We start from the raw sequence: 24537 nt of genomic DNA on the forward strand, positions 1-24537 counted from the left end.
ATAATTTTTTTGGCCTAGCTTGTAGCAACATTGTGAAATTGTCTCCCTCCCCCCATTCTTGCCCTAGTTCCATCATTGCAGTCACTAGGTTAGTCTTCTTATAATACACATGTGATTATTACTTTGTGTTAAAACCTTTAAATTGCTTCCTATTGACTGTAGGCTAACATTTAAATTCCTTTATATGTCATACAAGTACCTTTACAATGGAGTCCCCTCTATCCATACAAATTTAGTTCCTTACACTGTTAACTTGAAACATGCATAGTTTCCTGCAGTACTATGAATTCCCCTGCTATATAACATGATTTAATTTCTCTGCATGCTTCATTTCGTCTGCCCAGAACACTATCTTTCCCTATTCAGTAAGATTCATCTTTTTGTGTGCCAATAAGTGCTTATTCTATGATCCCATGGTACATAATATCATAGTTTTTAAAGCTCGATTTAAATGTGAACAGTCTTTTAATTTTCATTTTAGGGAGTAGCAGCTGCATAATAAGTACTTAACAAAAATTTTGTGAAATAATAAAGAAGTGATGTAAATTGTGGTCGTTAGAATTGGGTGTTACCGAGAGTGCAAATCCATGGAAAAGCGAGGAAATGTCATTGGCTTCAGCTAAAAGGAAATGACTAGACACCTTAGGGATAGCGATTTTGGTAAAGATTTAAGTGCTGATGGCTGATTGCTGGAAATTAAAAAAATAGCCAGTGTTTAGGAAGTAAATAGAGTAACTATAGATTCTGAGTTCCAGAAATCTGGCCACAGAAAAAAGGAAAGTTATATGTGTCTACCACTTTAATTAGCCTCTGATTTTATATTCATTTTTAAAAAGAGTTTGCATTATGATTTATGGTTCTGGACATGTGTTGTTACTGCTGCTCTTTTTTCTGCCTGATTACCTATTCCTCCTACCTTTGCTAAGAGTATCCTGCTTTTGTTTAGAAGAATTGCCTCTCCCTCATTTTATACAGTCTTAATGAGACTGGAAATCAAGCTGTCTTGACTTATACTAATTGAGGTATGGTACGTGGCCCAATCTTGGCCAATAGATTCTCATTGTTGGTACTTTCACTCCTGAAACAATCAATAGAGAAAATGGCCTAAGTATATTCATTTCAATGGAGAGCCTAGATGAGATAGCTGAGTGGTTCCTGACACTTACACCCTCACAGTTGACCTTTTTCCTGTCTTTTTTTCACAACCTGGTTTATCTTTCCATTGATTCTTGGAACTACCTGTTATTCTTCCAACAAGTTTTCCTGATTATGCCAGCCATAGTCAATTTCTATAACTTGCATCTAAAGAACCAAACTGCCCTAACTTATTTAGCTGAAATTTTTATTGGTATTAATGAATGGGAAACAACCTTAGAGAAGGAAAAAAGGAAAATTCTTTAGTGGAGAGAAAAGCTAACATTTGAATGATGGCTACTATTCTTATCATACTACTCAATGGCTCATATTAAGAAAGAAAAAAAGTTTCCCTTTTCTTGGAGAAATTGAAAGAGTGAGATTAAAAAATCATTTCAAACGTCTTTGTAAAAAGTTAAAATGTCACAGATTCAAGATTAATCAAATTTACACAGAGAAGTACTTAGAGGAGATCAACTAGATAAAAACTGTGATGTTTGTCATTTCTAATTCCAGTAATTAAGTGCTGCTCTTGTTCTACTTGAAAAGGCCTCTGTGGAATTATATTAATGGCATAATGGAGAGTCAAAGAAAAAAAATCAAAACTATTATGAAAAAGAATGGTATTAAAAAATTCATGAGCTGGAACCTTCAGAAAAGGAGAGTGTTTATGGTGATAGGTGATCAGGATTACTGGAATGACATGTGGTCTTTTGTCCAGAAGGACATGCCACCTCCTATATTCCTAAAACCTATAAAATGCATTAGAAACATTCTCATCAGGAAGATGAGAGTCGAGTGCTTTAATTTAAGTTCTTCCAGTACAATCCCACCATTTAATTCTTATTTCTTCCCCAAAAGATGATTGCTTAATCTAAGTTATAAGATGATTATTTTTGAGACAGTTAATGTGAGCATTATGGCTAAATAGTGTTAATACTTTATCATTTTTTGAAATGAGAAAAGTATCCTGCTTAGGCCTTAGAGATGTGGACCTAAGAATGGCAGTTATTTGTCTGTATTACCCTGATTTGTCTGTCTTCTGCTCAGATATCAACATTCTGACTAGCAGCTCTGTTCAGTCCTTTGTGACAGGGACATGTAGAAATGGAAGGCAGGAAAGTCTAGAGGGATTCAAAGAAAGACAATTTGGAAAAACTGAATTAGAGCCCTAGGAAATCAAGTAATTGTATGACCTTAATCAAAATACTTACCTTTGTTATTTCTCAGTTTCTTTATCTCTGAAATGGAGATTATTTTGCCTAATCTTTTTATCTCATAGAATTGCTGGGAGGAAAAGAAATAAAGTATGAGAAAAATTTTACCTAAAAAAAATAATTCTGTGTAAACGCAAAATACAGTATTAATTGAGTCACATATCACATTATTATAATAACTTAGGTTAGTGTGCCCCTCCACAAATAATAAAGCACGTGAATTTGTTAGAAATCATAAATTAGATAAAAATTAAAAACAAAAATATATTCAAAAGCAATAAATGTGATACTTATAGAACTTAAAAAGCTATTATATACACATACTCTCAAAGAAAAGTGAAACGCATCCATCTTGCACATCCTGGGTAATTCTTTTTTAAAAGAAATTTAAAATTTTAAAAACAAAATTAAAGAAAAAGAATTTCTAGAAATATTGGTAACAATATGTAGTAAGATGTTTATCCTTTTTAGATTTTACTATGAAATTTTCCTTGTGTCTATAGCCCATGTTACCACTGGTTTTTACTCCTTCTACATACGATCCATTTCTAATAGTCATAGTGCAGATGCTCTCATGTGAAACCCAGAGTCATCCAACCCAGCTATGTGGCATTTTCTGTTCCTGTTCTATAACAAGTTGTAATACAGAAGGTGCCATATGATCTTTTTTTAAGTGTATATTTATTGATATACCAATGCATTGAAAAAAATCGTGTGGTAGGTTAAGTTGGCTGATACTGACTGTTTACAAAATATGGTCTGTTTTTTAATAATTAACTTTTAATGGAGCCATGTAGGGCATAAAAGATAACTGCATATATGTTGTCTACTTGAATAATATTTCAAGGTACATCTTTTCATTTTAATGCTTTTATTGATACTGTTACAGTTTGTGATTTCCCCACAGCTGTTTTTATTCCGTGAAAATCATTCATCCCATGAGCATGACTATAGCTCTAAGCATTTTATAATAAATTGTTATGATCATTAAACACATGTAGTTAAGGACTTCTTTGCATCTATTTTCTTGTTCTTCGTTTTAATTTTTCATCATCTTTATTAATTTTATATATCAAATATAATTTTTAAATCCCCCAATTAACAAGTTACATATGCTCTGTGCACTGAGAACTATCTTCCCACATTGTTTCCACACACTGTGCACATCCCCTCCCTGGTACAGATTTCCCAGCAGCACACTGGCTCGCTTTCTGCTCATGTTGCTGATTGCCTCCCATTCCTGCCATATACTGTGGTCCGTGGTGATTTCTCATCCTCCTGCTACATCTTCTTTTCTGGTCTCCCAAACAGTGTTCCAATTACTTCTCCTCCTCTGTAGCTCCCCTGATCATCTCTTCACCTTGCTTCTGCTGTCTTTTTGATGTAATGCCTGTGATTGTCATAAGATGCTCACTTTCACAGTTGGCCCAGGTTATTATTCATTCATTCATTATTCACTCAATCCACAAGCATCTCTTTAGGGCCTACTCACTATCAACATGGTACTAGGGACTGAGGTTACAAAGATGAACATGACACAGTCACTTCCTTCAAGGAATTTCCAGTTGTGTTCTAGAGGGGAAACATCAGAATTTTAAAGCCTGAAACAATTGTTTTCATTTAAAAAATTCTGAACCCCAAGCAAAATTTGCTTTGGAAAATATCTCTTATGAGATTCATCTTAGTTTCATGAATTCCTAAGTGACATATGGCTTGCTCTGGTGAGAGACAAAATTTCATGAAACTTCAGTTCAAGGCTATTGACTGCTTATATGTAACAATCTGTGAGTACACACTAACTTCTTTCACTTTTGCATTGTATGTTGAACCTCTGGAAAAATCAGTTCTTCATAAATAATGCAAATGAAAATCAAATTTTTACAGGAAATAAACCACTATAGTGTATATTATATTTGTGTCAGTAATTTGCAAAATTAATTCTTGGCTTTATCTGACACAAGATTGTGAAGCTGCATAAGATTCAGATTTGTTTTTTAAAAAAAGCTTACACAATTTCTTGGGCCAGGTGTCCCACAGGACAGCATTTCTGAGGTAATTACAGAAGAAGCTAGACCCCAGGAGTTATAAAGGTGGGTAGACTCAGCCCAATATAAACAAAGTATAAAATCTAGACTAAACAACAAAATCCACAAACAATAACAATAGCAACCTTGCTGTGAATTTTCAGAAGGTTTTGGGGGAATTTTCCCTTTTTCTGAATCAATTTACCTTTATAAAAATAAAATTTTAACAGAAAAAATAAAAATTCTATTTCATAGATTGTATTTTACATGCAGTGATCCCAGAGACCCTATAAAGTATACACATAGAGCCAGTATTCAGTAAGTGGAACAATGTCACTCAAAGTCTGAGTAAGATTCCTACTTATAATGGTTTCTTAAAAAAGGCCAGATGGGAAACATTTTCCATGATATTAATGAGGAAATTCTATCCTTGTTGGGACAAGAGGGTGGAAGGGTGAGGGGAGAGGAATTCTGTATATTGTAAATGGCTAATTAAGCTGGAGAGAAGTCAAATTATAAAGACCTGACAGAAATGCCACTGCAATGGACCTCATAATATAACAAGGAACTAAAAAATTGCTGCAAATGTAGAAAACAGTAATAGAAACAAAGTGTCCAAAACAAGGAGACTAAGAATACCCATGAACTGTGCTGTATGATATTAAGTTTTGGCTGCCACAATTTTCTGATAGACTTTGACTAACTAAATGCATCCAGGGAAAGAAAGCCAGAATGGCAAATAGTCTGAGAAACTCCTCTCTTAAAGGAACAAAGAATTGTTAGCTTGGTAAAGAAAACATCCTAAGAGGATTTCAAGAGCTGTCTTAAAATATTTGAAGGAGTGTAATCTATAAGAGGGCAGACCTATGATTTTTTTTCTCCAAAGGGTAAAAAAAAATGAAGCCCATTGAAAGTTTTACTGAGGCAGATTTCAGTTCACTGTTTTTTTTCAATTTAAAAAAAGAGAAAGAAAATAAAGGGATATTTATTGTGCGAATATCTTTCTCTCTCATGAAAGTCAGAAGTCTTTTTAAAAATTGTTGATCACATATACACAAATCTGGTTTTCTATAAATGCGTCGATGTGATCATACTAGAGTTGTTTCTAGTGCAGTGTTTTCAAGTTTTCTTTCTCTATATTGCTTGGTTTTCTCCTTTTCCCTCTTTCTCTCATTGTTATCCATGTTAAACACCTAGAATATTTATCTTCCTTCATTTATCTTCATGCTTATACAATTATATGTAAACATCTCTCCATATATAAACATGTGGCAGGGAGTGCATTTTTGTTTTATAAGGATAAGATCATATTTTACAAACTTTTCTGAACCTTCCTTTACTCATGCAACAATAACTCATGGAAATCCCTTTCTTTTTTGTTTAATGGAAACATTATATTACATGGGATGAACGTTCCATAATTTATTCACCATTGCCCTATTGACACACATTCATTTTCTTCCAGGTTTTACCCAGTTACTGGTGTTAGAAATATCCTTGAGCATATAATCTTAAATCCTGATGCTTTTTCTTAGAACAGTCTCAGAAGTAACATTTGTTAAGTCAAGGGATATATGTATTTTTAATTTTTAACAGCTATTTCTAGTTTCTTTTCAAAAAAAACCTATAACAATTCACATTTCCATCAGCAAAGTATGAGAATATTCTTTTCCCCTCATGCCTGGCAGGAGTGGATGTCACTCATAAAGTTCTGACATTGTTACTTATAAGGCTATCTATCACCTTGTTGCTTTCTTTAATTGGCATTTCCTCAGGCTCTAGTGAGTTTGAGCATCTCCATTTTTTCACAAATTGCCTCTGAATATCCTTTGTCCATTTTTCCATGGAGTGTTTATCTCCTTGTCAATCTGTAAGAGTTGTTTTTTGTTTGTTTGTTTGTTTGTTTGTTTGTTTGTTTTTTGCGTTACGCGGGACTCTCACTGCTGTGGCCTCTCCCGTTGTGGAGCACAGGCTCCGGACGCACAGGCTCAGCAGCCATGGATCACGGGCCCAGCCGCTCCGTGGCATGTGGGATCTTCCCGGACCGGGGCACGAACCCATGTCCCCTGCATCGGCAGGCGGACTCTCAACCACTGCGCCACCAGGGAAGCCCAAGAGTTCTTTTTGTGTTAACCCTTTGTTCATCCTTTACATTACATGTAGTTTTCCAAATCTGTTTTTATTTATTGACTTTTTTTTGAACATTTTTATTGGAGTATAATTTATTTTTTATTTTTTTTATATTGGAGTATAATTGATTTATAATGGTGTGTTAGTTTCTCCTTTATAACAAAGTGAATCAGCTATACATATACATATATCACCATATCTCCTCCCTCTTGCCTCTCCCTCCCACCCTCCTTTTCCCACCCCTCCAGGTGGACACAAAGCACCTAGCTGATCTCCCCGTGTCATGCAGCTGCTTCCCACTAGCTATCTATTTTACAGTTGTAGTATATATATCCATGCCACTCTCTCATTTCGTCCCAGCTTACCCTTCTCTCTCCTTGTGTCCTTAACTCCACTCTCTATGTCTGTGTCTTTACTCCTGTCCTGGCCCTAGGTTCTTCTGAACGATTTTTCTTTTCTTTTTTTTTTTTCTTTAGATTCCATATATATGTGTTAGCATACAGTATTTGTTTTTCTCTTTCTGACTTACTTCACTCTGTTTGACAGACTCTAGGTCCATCCATTTCACTACAAATAACTCAATTTCGTTTCTCTTTAAGGCTGGGTAATATTCCATTGTATATATGTGCCACATCTTCTTTATCCATTCATCTGTCGATGGACACTTAGGTTGCTTCCGTGTCCTGGCTATTGTAAATAGAGATGCAATGAACATTGTGATACATGGCTCTTTTTGAGTTACGGTTTTCTCAGGGTCTATGCCTGTAGTGGGATTGCTGGGTCATATGGTAGTTCTATTTTTAGTTTTTTAAGGAACCTCTATATTGTTCTCCATAGGGGCTGTATCAATTTACATACCCACCAACAGTGCAAGAGGGTATCCTTTACTCCACACCCTCTCCAGCATTTATTGTTTATAGATATTTTGATGATGGCCATTCTGACTGGTGTGAGGTGATACCTCATTGTAGTTTTGATTTGCATTTCTCTAATGATTAGTGATGTGGAGCATCCTTTCATGTGTTTGTTGGCCATCTGTATATCTTCTTTGGAGAAATGTCGATTTAGGTCTTCTGCCCAATTTTGGATTGGGTTGTTTGTTTTTTTGATAGCAAAAAAAGCTGTAGCTTCCTCCCAGCCATCCCCGTCTCCACCCGTGAAGGGGCTTCCTAGTGTGTGGAAACATTTTCTCCTTCACAGCTCCCTCCCAGAGGTACAGGTCCCATCCCTATTCCTTTGTCTCTGTATTTTCTTTTTTCTTTTGCCCTACCCAGGTATGTGGGAAGTTTCTTGCCTTTTGGGAAGTCTGAGGTCTTCTGCCAGCATTTGGTAGGTGTTCTGTAGGAGTTGTTCCATGTATAGATGTATTTCTGGTGTATCTGTGGGGAGGAAGGTGATCTCCATGTCTTATTCCTCGACCATCTTGAAGGTCTCCTCAGTTCACTATTAAGAAGATTCAACGGTTAGAGCCATCAACAGAATCTCTGGGAGCAGATCCTGTTACAGCAGGCTCCACTGGTTCCTGGGGGCATTGCCAGGTTGGGCCTGAATGCTCAAAGCCGAGACAAACACTGACATATGAGGCTGTATTAAGTAGATTATTATCTGTCTGGCTATGATGGAGAAGGCCAAAGAATTTGGGCAAGGTAGTAAATAACTGCTAAAAGCTTTGGTTAATAGACATGTGACAGTTTATTTTTTAAACTTAGGAAATCTTTTCCTGTTTCTTTCCTTTTTGCAATTAGGATAAATTCTGCACATTTGAAGTTTTCTACTTGGGGTACCTATATTAAGCAGTTAGAAATAAACCTATGTGCTAACTTTTTTGTATACTGCTAATGTATTTAACATAAAAAGTTTCCATGAGACTATCAATTAATCGATCAACCAACAATGGAGTCAAGTAAGTAGGTATTAAGCCTCTCCATCTATGTAATCAAGTTCCTGCCTTTGAGACATTTATAATCTTATTGCAGAAAAATCTTAAATTCATAAATCAATGAGAGGTCACTATAAGATGTTAAACTGTTTAGACTAGACTAGTGGTTTCTCCTGTTTGTTGTTTGCTTTTAAGAATCTCATGCACATTTAAGTTGTTTCCATGTCCTGGCTATTGCAAATAGTGCTGCAATGACCATTGGGGTACATGCGTGTTTTTGAATTATGGTTTTCTCAGGGTCTATGCCCAGTAGTGGAATTGCTGGGTCATGTGGTAGTTCTATTTTTAGCTCTTTAAGGACCCTCAATACTGTTCTCCATAGTGGCTGAATCAATTTACATTCCCATCAACAGTGCAAGAGAGTTCCCTTTTCTCCACACCCTCTCCAGCATTTATTGCTTGTAGATTTTTTGGAGCTTAGGATTGACATATATACACGACAGTGTGTAAAATAGATAGCTAGTGGGAACCAGCTGTATAGCACAGGATGCTTAGCTCAGTGCCCTGTGATGACCTAGATGGGAGGGATGGCGGTGGGGCAGGGGATGGGAGGGAGGTCCAAGAGGGAGGGGATATATGTATACATATAGCTGATTCACTTTGTTGTACAGCAGAAACTAACACAACATTGTAAAGTAACTATACTCCAATTAAATAAATAAATAGGTAAATGAATAAAAATAAAATAAAATAAATTAAAAAAAAAAAAGAATCTCATGCAGAAGTGCTTTCAAGATTGGGTTTTCCAGAAGCAGACACTGAGTGCTGAGCGGAAGTTTTGTGGGCAGTGTATTCATGAAGGGCTAATGACCCCAATGAAAGAGAGAGTGAGGAAGAAAGCCTTGGCAAAAGAAGGAAGTCCGCATTGCAGGCTAGACCAAGCCTTCTCTCTATCCACCAGGGGCTGTAGTAGATAAGGTCTACCAAAATTATCCAGCAGTGGGTGACGTGGTGAGGCTTTTATACCTCTGCCTTGAATAGCCATCAGATATACTCCTAGGAGGGATATATCTTTAGCCAAGGTAGCTCTTTACAACTGAGGCAAACCTTGAAACCTTGATATAGACCTGTGTCCCACAAAGAAGTCAATAAATAAACTGATAAAATTGAAGCTTCTTTCCTGAAAGCTGGGGTAAAACATCTAGAACCTCACCCTGACAACTATGAAGATCATTCAAAAAAACCCAGAGTCCCATAGAGCATAGTGGCAGAATAATAATAGCTAATTGTTTTATAGTGGAGAAGCACCGCACACTCTTCTAAGTATTTTACATGCATAACTCTTTCAATCCTCCCATTAACTGTGCAACATACATACTACTCACTCCATTTTAAGATAAAGAAACAGGCACAGAGAGGTTAAGTAATCTCCCCAAGGTCATCCAGACCTTTTGGCTCCAGAGTCTATACTTGAAACCACTACACTCTACTCTGCATATATGTCTTTATTTAACGTTTCATGGATGAGGCTTCAGATAAGAAAGAAGGTATGCTAAAGTGTGTGCCTTGATGACTTATAGTATTAGACTTGGCATAATTTTCATTATACAGTGGTGGGCCCAGAGGCACAGCAGCTGGGGACCATAGTCAATTATACGTTCTGCTGCAGGAGACCTGAACTGTGAATGTTCATAGACACCACAATCTGTTTCTTCTTAATGAACTTTCAGCTGGACCATATTCCTTTGTCTTCTTTGCTGTTACGTACAGCAACTGAGTTCTTACCAATTGAATGTGAGCAGAATTGAGTTACAATTTCCAAGTATGACCAATAAGAATATATCCCTCACAGTCATGCATTTCTTCTTCCAAATGATTAGAATGGAGACTTCCCCCCAAACAACCTTGAAAGTCATGTATAGAAGAACATGGTTCAGAGCAGTTAGACCAAAAGAACTAAAACTGAGGGAGAAATATGTTTCTCTTATATTTAGGTCATTATATATGTTTTATTTTCTTGATTCTGCCATCTAGCCTACCCTTAGATATTCTTCCCACTCAGAGAGTTTCAAAATATCTCCAATATGATTTTTATATGCAGAAAATGCTCCTCACTTACAGGTCAGGACAGAGGTTCTTCCTTTGCCACACTGACTTATCATTAACACTTACTCTTTGGTGAGGAAATACTCCAAATTAGCATTGGTGAATATATGTATTATTGTAGTTCATGTGGCTAAGCATGTGTTTGGTTGATACAGCACATCAGACTCTGTGAAGAGGATCAGACTCAAATCTGGCATAAATTTGGGGGTGGGGGTTGGAGGGGATGTGTGAGGCGGTAGGGTGCAGAGATAAAATGAAATATGCCCAGCAGCTCTGACGATGTTTCAAACTGTCCCAGACAGCTGACCACCAGATTCATGCTGGTTACCCTGAGGGCTGTGGTGAGAGAGGTATAAACGTATCACTGTGGTGAGCTCTACCAAGCTCAGCCTACCAGCTGAGCTTTGGGTTTGGAAAGTTTCAAGACTGTTTAACAAATGGCAGGGCCTTTCTGTTGGCTAGAGGTCCAGTTGAACAACTCAAAATTAAAATGAAAAGACCTGATACTTTTTATGGAGTACCTGTCACAAATTAATAAAATGATAATTTTTCTTAATATTGTACCACAATTAATGATTATGTATTTGCTCAAAAATATTTTTTTTGAGTTCCCACTCTGTGCCAGGACTGTTCTGGGCACTGGGGATATGGCAATGAATGAAGCAGAATAAAATCCCTGACTTTCAGTTCTGCTCGGAACTGAAATCTGGGTGGGTTGTATAATGGTGAGAACTGTTATTCTTAGACCACTAAATAAGGTGGAATTTTCCTGACCTAAGATGTAGAAGTTCAGAATAGGTAAAAACAAGAATGAAGCAAATGATTAAATGCATCTTTGGGGAATACTGTGCATTACAGCAGTTTTAGTTATCCACCCTGGAGCTAAGTGGCAATCTGGAACTACTGAGAAGCATACTTACAGATTCAAAGGTTTATTATGTTTCACAAGGCAGATTTGAAAGAAATATGATAAATAAAATTTAAGAAAGAGCTGAGATATACAAAGAGAAAAGTACATTCAGGTATTTAAAAATAATAATGCCTTTACTACTTGGCTTGAAACAGAAAACAGGCAAAACATGTTAAGGAGAGAAATAGCATTTAAAGAAGAGATTGTTATGTATGTTACAAATGACTTGTAGAAATTCTAATGAAAACATCGTAAAACAGATGACTACATAATTTATAATAGGATTATATTTTCAAATATACAGAGAGACACAGATTAAACTTCAAATATGTGGCACAATTCACCAATTTGGTTTTTTTGTAATATAACAATTAGCATGACTTGTAAATTTTATCTGTAAATATTACTTGTGTTGAGTATCATTGTAAGATCAAACTCCTCACAAGTGGAAATCATGCCAACCCAATGGAGTAGTTAAAGATACACATGGCCCATGTATGTTTCTGATTCACTTCACACATTCACAAACCTGATTCCTCACACTTTGCTATATGAATAAGCCTAATTCAAAGGGAAATGAGTAGATGAATTTTTATGCCTTCTCCTTAGGCATGCTGTAACTGACAACAAGGGAAGGCAAATGGCTTTTTTTTTTAAGAAGGGTTCATTTCTATTCTGAGCTATTGTACTCCAACCTGATTGCACTTGTTTAGTTTAGTTTTACCTAAATTTGAAATTAATAATTAGTTCCTGCCTCATTCCTCCTGCACCAATAAAACAACTCTCCATGAAACCTCTTGTTAAAACATGAAAACTACTGATCAAATGGAATGCTTTGTTCCTTGCTACTTTTGCTGGCCTACAAATAACTCCTAATAAAACTGGAAGTAGTGAGTGTTTGTGCAACATTTCTCACCAAATTGAATTTACTCTTCTTTTATTTGGTCTGGAGAAAACAATAGTGATGGAAATTCTACAGAGACAGATTAATTCAGAGGTCAAACAATAACAAAATAGGGAAGAGAAGTTAATGAAGCTTTACCATGCGAGGCAATGCACAGAAGGTCCTGGAGAATCCATAAACTTAGTGAGAAAATCATGAGTAGTTTGTTAATGACACAAGGGCTTTGAAATTGAATTTATCTTGTATATTCAGCTGTTTGGGAAGTATATCATTTATAAGACATTCTTGTTATTAATATTTTCCATTCCATGGACTCTCTTGACAAACTACATACTTTTTCACCACATTAATTTTAAATTTAACATGAACATCTGGTTACTGCATTTATTCATCTGATTCTTAACCATCCTACTCTCTCTGATTTTCTTCTTTTGCCTTTCCAAGTAGCCAAAGGGGACTTGAATTTGGGTACTGTAGATTTAAAGTCATCAAATGCCTATTGTTCAGATTAGAAAGATGATAGCTCCTTTCTTTAATCACTCAATCAATCAATCATTCAATCAACATGTGTTCTGCTGAACATAATGTTAGTCCAAAGACAACTTACTTATCTTATTCCAGTCTCAAGTGGCCTTCCTTTGTGCTCCCAGACCATTGCTCATTGTTTTGTTTTGAGTTCACCCAAAAGCAGAGGCTGAGACAAAGCTTGATGCAGGTAGTTTGTTTTTGAAGAGAGAAGGAAAAAGAGAGTGGGACCTGGAAGAAAGAAAATTTTATGTAAGTGTGCATTATTGAGAGTGCCACAGAAAGCACCAGGTACTTAATTCTCTTGGAATATCTGAGAAACATGAAGAATGTTTCCCAGAATTGTCCATTTGAAGGATGGAAGCTGGCTTCCATTATTCACTGCCTGCCTTCCTTCATTGGTTGAGAGTTGCCCCTGGGAGAATTAACTCCCCTAAATGTTCAAGCAGAGGCTTCCATTGTGATGGAGACGTTCCTAAGGTAAAAAGCAGAAAGATGGAGGCCAGGAGCTTAAGGCAGATCCCTGCCAAGGCAATGTGAGTCTGAGCTCACGTGGAAACTTCTGCATAAATGAGGCTGAATTTAGAAGTAGGCTCAAGTGATGTGAAGATGAGGTATCAGGGGAGTCAGCTACATTCTTCAATGGAGCACATCATTTATTTCTTAAGTGCAATTGTCCATCTCTTTCACTAGACTGAGACTTTTTAAGGGTGAGGTCCCTAGTTTCTTCCTCAGTGCCAAGAAGTGTGCCTGGTTTATAGCAGAGTTCCCCAATTCTTCTTAAATAAAAAGTGAAATAATACTTCCCCACAATGGAAGTACAATAGAACTTATTGTGTATATAGTATTATTTCTTTGAGAACTAAAATGAAATTCATGTTTACTTAATTACAGTATGTTATTCATATATACACATTCATTTATTTATGTATTATGGTATAAGAGACCAGTCTCAAAGAAAAATCTAAGCTACACACCTACTTAAATTATCTATTGATTCATGACAAACCACCCTAAACTTAGTGGATTAAACCACAATAATGTATGATTTTCATAATTCTATGGGTTGCCTGCACAGTTATTTTGGTTCATGTGGTGTATTCTGGGATGCTGGGCTGACTGGAAGATCCAAAAATGCTCCCATGCACATGGTCAACAGTTGGGGTGAGCTTCTGAGGGCGAGCTCAGTTGGGTCTGTTAGCTGGAAGCTTCAGTTTTCTCCACTTGGGCCTCTGCACTTAGCTTTCGGGTTTCCTGACAGAATGGTGACTGGTTTCTGAGAAAGGGTGTTCCAAAGAGACACTTAAGGTCTGGCCTTGAACACTATGCAGCATCACTTTCTTCACATACTGTTGGTGAAAACAGTTCACAGGGCAAGTCTGAATTCAAACAAAGGGGAAATCAACTATACATCTTTATAGAAGAATGGCAAAATCTCACTGCAAAAGAACACACAGGATGAGAGATAATGTTGTGACCATCTTTGGAAACATAATCACTATAACCAGTGTGTACCTGGATGTATTCAGTCATATTTATATTAAATGGAAAGACACTTGAGAGCAGAGCACATATCCAATTCATCATTATATCCCTAGAAATGAGCACAAGGTATGACAGGTACTGGTACATAATATATGCTTATTGAATACATATTTGGAAGTTAAGAAATAAAAACCTGCCAAAAAAATGATTCTTTGACTGTGAAGACATCGGGATGGAAAATAGCCCTCCCATTAGGTATCGATTTCTAGACCTGCAATCCTCTGGTAGGGATCAGTTTTCAAGGACCAGGTCTGACCCTACCAGGGAATACACTAGAGAAGAAAGGAAATCACCTTGTCAGAAAAGAATTTAAAAAGGAAAACTTGAACCAGGAATGTGGGTTGGGGATGAGAAGAGAAGACCATTCATAATTCCTCCTCAGATCTTCCTCCTTTGGTTTATGTGGAGGGGAGGGGAAAGGGAACTATGGACAGGAGTCAGGAAGAGAGGTCAGGAACCAGGAAACAAGAAAGAAAGACTGATGTGTTTAGTTTGATAAATTAAGGGCTCTACAGTGGTGTTCCTCTAGAACATAGCATTCCCAAGCCCATCATAAGTTTCTCATTTGGGAATAGGGAGAAAGTGTCAAAGCTGGAGGGAGAGTGAGAGCTCTACATCTGAGACTCCCAGAACCAGTAAAATGAGCACACAAACTCCACAGATAAGCCTGCTTCTCAATGATGTAAGAAGACGTTTTGGGTTCTCAGGGAAAAAAATTGTTATGACACTTTAGAAGGGTCCACAAAATATACCCCAGATGAACCACAATGCTTACTACTGTGGTGGCTAACTTTCCACTTCTTTCTTTCCTTTCTGCCATTGAACATTTCTGAGGGACAAAAATATCTTGTGACTTAATGTGGATTTATTTATTTAAGGCATGAATATTACTTTAAAGACTGCCTTTCTGGAGCTCATCTATTTTACATCTATAAAGATCTCTACTACACTTAGTAGAGAGTATCAACAACTTAGTAGAGAGTATCACAGTAAGCACATAGGTGGCTCTAAGCAAAATCTATGCAATTTTTGGAAAACTTGATTTATCTCCAAATTTTTAATCATATTGGAAGATATAACAGTGCCAAAGTGATAATAAAAGTGTTAACCATTTGAAAAATTGCAAGTGACAGAAAGTCTTGAGATATGTTGCTTTTTAAAGTGTACTGACCTCTTTTGAAGAAACAATATATTTATTAATACACCTAAAACAGATATTGCTCTCTGCACGTTAGTCATTTGCAAGTTTTTCGGTTGCTTCTTTTTAGTACCTTAAACTTGTTCTTTCTCTATTTTGTCACAAAGCTTAAATCACAGCTTTATTGCTTTGCTGTGGTTGAATTGTTCTTTTAGGGTAAGATTTTCCCTTACCAACAGCCCTCTGTGTTTCTTCATTAGTCCCCTCTCTGGATGATCCAGGGTGGCCTTAGATATGTCATGGATTAGGTAATAACAACTTAATAGGTAAATCACCTGTCATTTGCCTTTAAACAATAACTTAACCCAAAGGCTCTAGATGTGAATCAGTTTATGGGCAAACTATGGCATCTTTCAATCTACACTATATCGATACCTATCTAATCTGCATAAGGAAGGCATCTTGTAGAGTGATACAATAAGTTAGGGTTTGATGGGCAAAACTTAGTGACTTTTCAGTACATTTGCCAACCGCTCCAAGATTCAGATTTTATGAAGATATGAAGATAATAAAAGCACTGAAATCATAGGGTTTTTGTACCGATTTAAAAAACCATATAGATAAAGGATTTGATAGAACTCTAGGCATAGTGAAAGTTTTAAAATATGAGCTATCAATATTGTTTTCATTATGTCAAACAGTGGCTCAGAGCATGGTTCTTTCTAGACAATCTTTGAAAAATTGAAATACTTCACTTCAAATGTAAGTTTTAATTTGATCAATTTCTGGATAGCTTCCTCTGACAAGAGATTTACTTCAACTTAGTTTCAGTTTCCTCATCTTTAAAGTGTTAAAATAATATCTCATAAGCCTATTTTAAGAAATAATGAAGACAATATAATAAAATAGTTAATCTAGCACTTGAGCACACAAACAATGGAAATAATTACTCGTTGTTATGTAGATGTTGCCATTATCAGTCAGTAATATAGGATTGAGACAAATTTAGGACTTTTGGATTATTACTGTTGAAGAATTCTAGTATTTTCTTAAAAGTGTTCAGGTGCATGAAAGAAATTATTAAATTTTAAAATAAAAATTACAAATTAGATAGTAATAACTCACTTATGTTGTTTCCTTCAATGAAAAGAAAGATAAACTTACAATTATTAATAGTAGACAAAAAGAACAATTAAAGCAAAATCTAGTTCGTCAAATGTCATTTCCTTCTCCACCAGCAAAATTTTGAGCCTCATCCCCTTTCTGTCACTATAGGAAAAAAATAAAAAAAAATAAAGATAGTATGTGTGTGTGTGTGTGTGTGTGTGTGTGTGTGTGATATTTTAAGTCAGACAATTTGTTTTCAAGTCCTTGAGAGTAGGATACAGTATTGATTTCTTTATTGGAATATCTGAAGTGTGACCTTAAAAAGGCCCCCTAACAAAACAAAGGATATGGAAGGCATGGTTGATTTTCTTGCTTAGTACACTAAAAGTCATCTATAAAACAGAGGAGGCACTCTACACTGAAAATAATCTTGCTTTGTTCTCATCCTCTTTCTTAAACACCTCCCCCCCTCTCCCCCACACTAACTCATCAGTGTTAGCAGATATTGTACTTTATTTCTATTTGATGTATTTTCAATATGGTGCTAGGCTTTCTTCTTAGCTCCTTTAAGAATTTTTCCCCAGAATTTTGGGACCAGCATTTTAGCAGCAAGTTAACTTCAGTTAATTTCAAAAATAAAAAGTTGAAAGGGAGCTTCAAGATGACTTTAATTATTTTATAATGGCCAGTGTTAAAATGTTTTCACCTGGGATCGTATTTAACCCTCACCACAGGATGAGAACTTAGGCTCCATACAAGATTCATTTTAAAGGTGAATTTAGTGAGGCTCAGAGAGTTGAAACCACTTGCCAATGGTCTTTCATCTAAGAAGGGGTAATGCTGGCATACAAATATAGGTTTGGTTATCTTCAGAGTTTTTGGAATTTTGCACTGTGTGTTCATGATTTTAGGGAATTCTGTTTCAAAGATTGTTTATTTAAAAAGAAGAAAACGAAAATTAATTTTTTATTAAAAAATATAAAAATATTGCCCAAGACTTATTAGCGACTGAAATTCTCTTGTTCAAGAATATTAAAGAAAACCTTCTCAGGTACACCTTTATAAATTGGATTTAATCCCAAAGCATGTTGCTTCAGAACAGGCTGTTAAATTCGAAAAACCTGAAACAATGGAGATAATTCATTCAAATACCATAGCCAGCAGTAACCCAGAAATGATGAAAGGCCTTTAATTAAAAAGCAAAAAAAACAGAACCTGAATTCCTATTTTTTAAAATGGGATTTTTATTTTGTCCAAATAGTGTAATATTCGGATTGAAACATTTTTTACCTAATTGTAAATCTATCTTCAGACAAATCCTCTCCAAATCCAAATGGCTCTTAAATCCATCTCCCCTTCACTAAGAGCGCCAGAGAGCCAATTACGGGAAAGGGTAGGGAAGCCATCCTGTTAATGTGTCCCAAGGTTTTGCTGAGAATGTACCATCCCTACAAAGGGATCGGCTTCTTCAGATAATTTTCTTAACTGGCATGTTGTTGTCTTAATTTTCACATGTCCTGCATTAGGACGTTTGCTTTATTTATGTGAGTCATCTGTGTGTTTGCACTGGCTCCTAGTTAGCGCCTAAGTGCCAGCTGGTTGCATTGAAATATTGATTTTAACCCATAAAGTCCTGTATGGTTTGGGTATTGTCTGCCTTCACTAATATTATTTCCTAGAAGCTGACATGAACTAGAGAGAGCTGTTTACTTTTTCTAGATTATCTATCTATCTATCTATCTGTCTATCCATCTATCTATCTAATCTATATACCCTATGGGCAGGGGCAGATCCAGGTCTTGTGGGACCTGAAGCTTATGCAATCTGTGGGGACCTCTTTAAAAAATATATAATTACAATAAAAATTATACATAAAATTGTAAATGAAATCGTGAAAAACTATACATTTTTAAAAACCTAACCATAAACATAAAAAAATCCAGAGAAATAGAAATTTTTTTATTCATAAACTACTGGAATCATTTCTGTTTTATATTTTACTACATTTTTTCCTGATATTTGGCTGCCTATTCTTTGATTACCCCTTCACGTGACTACATTTTATATTATTATTTACCTTAGAAATAATAGTAAGATAATTCAATCTTTTCTCAGATAATCCAGTCTTTTGTTGATTGAAATGTTTTATTATTGATAGTTTTAGAAAAGTTTATTTCAGCTTCATACCTTATTACTGTATTTTAAATACATTATTTTTAAATACATTATTAGATTTTAAATTTTAAATACATTTTAATACATTATTAGAATTATTATCAAATTTAGAAAAAATATCCCTCAAGATTCTCTTATATATGAGCTGTAAGATATCAGAGCATTTCAAAGGATCTTATTCAGTAACTAATGTTAAATAGTTTTAGAAGCAAACTCATTGATTGTTAGCTACTTCCTGCTGATATCAGGTGCCATAGGATACTTTCACACAGCTCTCCAAACCTCTGACCTTGCACTATCAGTCACAATCCCAGGGGGGCAGCAGTGGGTGTTCTGAAGCCATTCCTGCGACTGGGTGGATAGTTAGCAATCCCTGAACTATATACAGAAGTGACTGCAAACCACCAAACCAAACTAAACAGATTCATACCTCTACCTCACTTTAGTTATGCCTGTGCCACACCAAAGCCACCAGGCAATAGATGAAACATGACTAAGAGGATATTGGAGTGTAAGAGTATAGCAAATATATTAAATTGTGGTTAAATAGCACTTTTGTCACTTTCTAAAACTATGTATAACAATGTAAACGCACTGTTAGAGCCCATGCAAGGGCCTTGGAAGTATATGACTCAAATGAGCGTCCATCTCTGTCTAGGGAACCCAGGATCAGAAAGCCACTTCAAAAATACTATTCCCCCTATTAATGTAATCAACTCTACATTCAGACATAGATTTAGGCTACTTTGGACTTAGATAAATCTTGAGATTTTACTTAAATTTTGAGTGTAACAGCTGTTTCCACTTACATTTTTACAGTAAATTGTATCTAAGGAAAAAAAAAAGTGACCTGGAAGAGGCAAAGGACTGTGGAAAAATCAACTGGCTCTACAAACTTTGCAGTGATATTTTCTATACCTTTGGTCTTATCTGGCTACTTGTGTGAACAAATTTGATTGATTTCAGTAGAGTCCATACTAGAATAATTTAGAAGGATTGAGTGGTAGAATTTATAATGGATCAGCCAATACCCTCTGCTACTAGACATTTAAAATAGAAAATTAAGAGCCCATTCTCATCTATTGGTATGGTCCTAGATAGTAGTGTCATCTACACATATTTGTTGCTAAGTTAAAAACGTGAATTGATCTTATCTGTTTGTTTTGTTTTTAGTGACTCTTTGAATGCAAGCTAGAAATTTTGTGTATTAAATATGAATTTTCCATCCCTTGCCTTATCGTTGTTGGGGAAGGAAAAAATCTGTAAAGGAAAAACAGAACAAAACAAAACTGAATAATCAATGTGCTGTCCTAAAATAACAATTGAAGCCTAAATCCTATCCATTTCTACCTGAAGTTAGAATTCTTGAGAGCAGGATAAATAAGGATTCCCAGAATATTTCAGACGACAGCTGGCAAGAGTCAAGAAAGATGTGAAAAATCATGACCCCTGGTTGGTAGTAGTGCAGAGAAATATGACAGCAGTAAGACACCAGGCTGGCTGGATGGCTAAGGGTTCAGGTAGCCAAGGTGCAAAGCAAGGCCAGAAAGACTGTGTAAAAATAGAGATCACCAACCCGTTATCCTGTTCCAAGTGGGGCTTGTTTCAGGATGAGGGGGCTCCCTGAGGAGGCCTGGTTGTCCCAACTTGGTGGTCTTAGAAGAAAAGCACTCTTGAGGCAGTAATGCTAAAAAATCATAACAAACAGTGTTTGGAAGCACAGGACTTTGGTTAATGAAGAAATGGAAAATTGAGTCTTGTGGAGATGAATGCTGGCAGCACCAATCACAAAATACAGCAGAGTGAAAAGAAGAGTCTTCTGTTTTTCTGATTAGGCTAAGATGAATGTCTCCTGGTACCATCATCCTGCACAAACAAATATGTAAATCCACACAGAATAGACAAATGATAAATAAAGAACAGTAGAGATAGATACTTCAGAGGCCTGCTAAGTTAGAAATTGACCTTAAGTGTGTAGAGGGGGAAAATGTTAAATAAATAAATATTTAAGTAATAGGCTGTTCAATATGCTTTTCCCATTTAAAGCACTGAGGCATTTCCCTTCCCCTCTCTTTGCAGGTGGGAATGGAGGTGTTCCTACACAAATCAAACCAGGGAGAAAGCTACGAACCACTTGGAAGACAGTAAACTGCTTACCAGAAAGGAATATTGACATTTACTCCAGTGGGATGCTTTTTCTGCTTCAGAAACTCATGGGCCCTTCTCATGCTGCTATCAGAGGAAAGCATGGTGAAGGAGATCTTGCAAAAGCTGATCTTTGTCTAAGTTAGGGGTCTATAGGGACAGTCCTTGACTCTTTCTTTAACAGGTTAAAGGGAAAGCCCTGTCTGACATTGCCTCTGAAGACAGTGGGCCCCAGGATTTCGTGGGTCAGGGTTCCTATGGGTCAGAATGGTCAGTTCAGAAAGCAATCAAGCCTAGCCTTCTTGAGAGGACCACATTCAAGAGTATAGCTACAAAGTGGACTCATCCTAGAAAAAAAAGGGGTTATTATCATAGGAGCAGAAATTAAGGGCTTGGTCTGTAGAAGTCAGCTGAATAGGAATTGGTTCTGTTGGAGAATTGCTGAGCTAAGTTCTCCCAGAAGTAGAATAATCTACAAGGCTGCCTTGTCAGAGAAGTAACTGATATTTTAGTACCTGCCACACATTTGGGAGCAAACTCAGATCACAGCAGCACCAGTCAAAAAGATCTTGCCATTTCCCTCACTTTCAGTTTCCCCATCTTCCTTTCCATCCTTGGAGGATGCAGGAATTCACCCTTTGCCCCTTATCCAATGCTGATATATGGAATCTGAGATCCAGGTCTAAACTCAGGGAAAAGGAAAAGCTTTAAACTAGATGTGAAAGAAAAACTCTGATTCAATCTGATTAGACTTCTGATATCTAAAATTGCTGCTCATCCAATACCTGAAAGCTAGGAGATTTACCCAAGATTCATCCAGGGGGTAAGAAAGAAGATGTAGTAGGAAAGCAGTTGTAGGAGAAAAACAAAGAGGAGGGAGTCTATTTTATCTTCTCCAAATAAATCAGATGATATAAATAATTCAAATAGATGATAACCTAATTTTTCTCTTGAATCAACTGCCCACTAATCTCTACTACCTCCTCTGGTGGAAGGTGAGACCATATACAGAAGACAGGAACACAAAGCCCTCTAAGATATGAAAAGAAATGTTGGTGGGATAGTTGGAAACAATAGAAAGGAATGAGAAGATGAGTAGAAATTAGTATTTGCAGGAATAGAGAACACTTTGGTGTCACTCTTTTGATGGGGGGTGAAAATATTTTGCACGCAGGAGGAATATGAATAATCTGTGACTAGAGGACAGATTGTTACTGCACACAAGTCCCTTTGCAATATGACATTCCTGAACCTCCATTAAGGAACAGGATTTAGCAGGTAAATTTTGGCTAATACAATATTTACAAATGTAAAGAAAGCAAAGTTTAAAACACTTGCACTTTGGGGTTTGTCCTGCTTTGGCTCTTTTGAGACTGCCCTGTGAAGAAGCCTGGACATGTTTATTGGAATAGGAGAAAACAAATCGCCCTATTGTGCCTACAGCTCCAGGCTGTAGCCAGCACCAACCACTAGACATGTGAGTGAGGGGATCTTAGTTCATTCAATTCCAATTGAGCTGCCAGATCATGGCAGCTACATGAGTGATCTCAGGTGACACCAACAGAAGAATTTTTCAGTTGAGCCCAGCCCAAATTGCTGACTTGTGCAATTGTTAGCAAATAAAATTGTTGCTTTGTCATGAGGGTTTTTTTTTTTCCACAGCAAATGATATCTGAAAGAATGAGCATATATTTATCTCATAGAATTGTTTACTGTTCTGTTTAATTTCTGTCTTTCAGCAAGTTGTAAGTCAAAAAACCTCAATGCTTTGAGATCAGTGTATATGCAACCAATCATTTCAGTTATAATACTTACCCACAGATTTTACTGGGTTGACTCTTCCACTGAGTTGAGTCCTCTCAATTCCACTGAGTCTTCCAACAGAGGCATACAATGGACACGGGAAATTTTCCTTCTTTATGAATAGAGTCCACTGGTATACAAATTGTGCATATATAGAAACTCTGCTGAGGTGAGCCAGAGATACAAAAGTATTTCAGAAGTTACCTATGATAAACTAAAAAAAAACAACAAATAAAGATAAAAGTTAATTTGTAGGGGGGTTGATGACAATTCTTACATGTTTTATAAATAACAATCCTTGAAAGAACACAGTTTAAAAAAATGAAGAAATTCTTTCCAGACGCAACAGTAAAACATTTTCTGTGGTCATTGATTTGTGCACATATAATGATTCAGGAGGATGGTGGGAACTAAAATTTTGAAACATACCCAGGTGGTGTAGTTGTCTGCATTTTGTCCTCTCTCGAGGAAATCGCCATTCTGATCACAATCTTTTCTTTAAGTTAAACATTTCATTCTCTTGGGTGTTTGTTGCTAATGGAGACAGAATTACCAGTCTCATCTGGATTCAATACATTCTCCACACATACTCATCAAGTACACTATTTTCTCAGCAGAAGTTAAATTTTAACAGATTTTTGGTGACTTTTGACACATTGTCACTTACAAGGGACCTTCCTTCAGGAGACTGTACAGAGAGACATTGTACAAAATTTGGCTGTGTCTGGTTCACAAATAGATAAACAGATGTCATTTATAGATTTTTTGCCAACAACAACCAAATGACATCATGCACATCATGTGTTTGTCACAACAAAGTTTCTCTTGTTTTCTTCTCTTTTCTAACCAAGTTGTATTTGACATGACCACATATCAGAATGCTCCTGCTGCCTCCTCACTTTCTGTCCATAAATATATATGTTTAAATACTTTGGGACAAATGTGCCCTTCACAAAGCAAAGCAACATTTAGAGAGGATTAGTAAGCCTTTGAGATGCTATGCTTCCCCTACATCTCTACCCTACAATTTGTGTTTTTGAGCTTTAATACATTAACTCTCTTGACAGGAATGATGAGTACAGTAAGAGTTGACAGATTAAAGCAGGATAATTGGGAGGTGGTGTAGACTTCATTGTTGAAAGTTAAAATGATATAGTAAAAAGAAAATGGGCTTTGGAACCAAACTTGGATTTGAATCTGTACGTGGGTTTCCTTTCTACATTGAGTTCAATAGATGATTCAAGCAAATGACTTAGTCTCTTTGATCCCTCTTTTTTCACCTAGATAATAAAGGGGGGGGCACCTACGTTGAAAGTTTGATCATAAGGATTAAATTCTATAACAAAGAAGAAGCACCTCTGGCATTTAGTATATGATAAGGAAATGTGAATTACCTTTACTACTTTGAAAGCATACAGTATCGCTTCTTGGCCTTTTGGCTAAGATCAAGTGAAGGCAAACAGTTGCTTAATATTAAAAAAATAACAATATGAGAAATTATTTTCATTCTATCTATAAGCACAAATGATACAACTCTAAGAAAATATTCACCAATGATTACTGTTAATTTACAATGTCACATCTCCATTTGTCTTTTTGCACAACCTGCATGTTCTGCCAATATTTAAGCCATAAACCATCCTGAATATTTCATAGTGGCCTGAATGTGTTTGGGTCAGAGTTAGGCCTACTGTGCAGCATACTTTTTCTACACTGTGCAAAAAACGAGGGAATAAGCCAACAGACATGCAGAAAGTTTGCTACATGGCAAGGGCTAAACTAGGAACATCCACAT

General features: G+C 36.3%; 1 long non-coding RNA gene across 1 annotated transcript; it reads right to left on the reverse strand.

Annotated features, from left to right (window-relative positions):
* Window positions 1-3525: 3525 nt before the first annotated feature.
* Window positions 3526-13511, reverse strand: LOC309805104. Its single transcript, XR_014294223.1, has 2 exons — window positions 12912-13511; window positions 3526-3741 (listed from the first exon to the last, which is right to left on the reverse strand). It is a non-coding gene; the product is annotated as an uncharacterized lncRNA (long non-coding RNA).
* Between the last annotated feature and the right edge of the window lie 11026 nt (window positions 13512-24537).

This window comes from Mesoplodon mirus, assembly GCF_964341445.2.
Source record: "Mesoplodon mirus genome assembly, chromosome: 5".
NCBI classification, from domain to species: Eukaryota; Metazoa; Chordata; class Mammalia; order Artiodactyla; family Ziphiidae; genus Mesoplodon; species Mesoplodon mirus.